This window comes from Limulus polyphemus, unplaced genomic scaffold, assembly GCF_000517525.1.
Source record: "Limulus polyphemus unplaced genomic scaffold, Limulus_polyphemus-2.1.2 Scaffold1950, whole genome shotgun sequence".
Lineage (NCBI taxonomy): Eukaryota > Metazoa > Arthropoda > Merostomata > Xiphosura > Limulidae > Limulus > Limulus polyphemus.
The window spans coordinates 30,341-31,987 of record NW_013667560.1 but is presented as its reverse complement, the minus strand read 5'-3'; positions in this window follow the sequence as shown (position 1 = coordinate 31,987).

The window sequence follows — 1,647 nt, the reverse complement described above, 5'->3', positions numbered from 1 at the left end:
ACCACACTTGTGATGGAAAGGTTATCATATAAAGACAGATTTCAGATTTCTGAGCTTGTTTTACTTGAAAAAAAAAAGAAGAGTTAAAGGGGTTCTGGTCCAGGTATTTAAGATTGTTAAGGGAATTAATAACGTTGATGCATCATCTTTTTTCGTATTTAATAGTGAGGATGATAAGACTAGGGAACACAAATATAAATTTTATCAAGGAATAAGTCATCTTCAGCTAATACAGTTTTACTTTTTAAAATGGTGGTTGGCCTCTGGAACAGGATGCCTTCAGCTGTGGTAAATGCAGTTAGTTTAAGGGAGTTTGAGGAAAGACTTGATAAATACTTGATAAGACTTGATGAATGATAAGAGCTGGCTTTGATTTCTTAAGGATTTCCTTTAATTTAGTGGATAGGACAACCTAATGGACCAAAAGGTCCCTTGCTGTCCTTTAATGTTATGTTATGTTAATAATATGTTGCTCTCAGCATCTTGTACATTGGTCTTATTAAACCCCAGGCTTCTCTATGATCTATGGTCATGTAACAAAACTACCAGCTTGGAAAACTCACAACTGCCTCAAGAATCACCTTTCTTATCACTACTGCTTGCCATCTCACCTGCAAGTGAGATAGTTTCTGTTGGTGTACTGTGTATTTAACTTTACTTACAATATTTCCCAACTATATTATCATGGCTTCGACCAAAGCTGGAGATGGGTTTACTCTTATTGGCAGAGGCCTGGGAGTCCTATTGAAGACGCTCCATTCAGTCTCAGATTCGCCAGACACTATACTATTACAATAACTCTCAGTTGTTTGTGCCTTCCTCACACTTATGTCAGTCTTCAGGGTGAGAACTTAACTGACTGATCTTAATGCACTAGATATTGGCACATCTCTTTCCGGAATTATTGGTCACATTGAGGAAAAAGTCATGGACCTTTGCCACATCAGCAAATGTCCTACATGCAAAATATTTTTTTCCTAATTCCAACAACTTATTCAAACAACCATCTTCCTTTGGGGACCAACTCTCCCTCATGTTCACAAGCTCTGAAAAATATCGTTTTTTTTTGCAAACAAAGCTATTAAATTTAAATACAAAAGAGTTTAAATAAGGGTGATGCACACGACAGAAAAAATACAGAAAACTCTGCAGTAGGATATCCTGTGGCCATAGCACCAAAACTTTCTTCTACCTATCTATTCTGTAGTATATTCAGCCAAAACAGCTCCCCTTAATAGTTACAAGACAGACTTGATAAATAACAGGAGATTTTCCAAGAAATCTACTGCAAAAATAATTTTGTTTTCTCTGACTAACCAAATTCGTGAAAAATAAAGAGAGACTGAATATAAATATACAATTAGAATGAACAATGTGTATTAAAAACAATCACATCTGAAGATGCTCTAAATCTGATCTTAAACAAGTCTAGATCTGGTGATCTCCTGTTCCAGGCTGAATAAATTTTATCTTAGTTATGTAAATCTTTAACAGTCAAATATATTACAAGTGATTAGCACTTTTCATGTGAGCGGTCATTCCTAATGAAATACTAAATTGGGAGGTCATCACTTAAAGATGTCACCTGTCTGCCAGACGAAAATATAACTGTCCAACTTTACATACAATGAGTGATCTTGCAGCTAT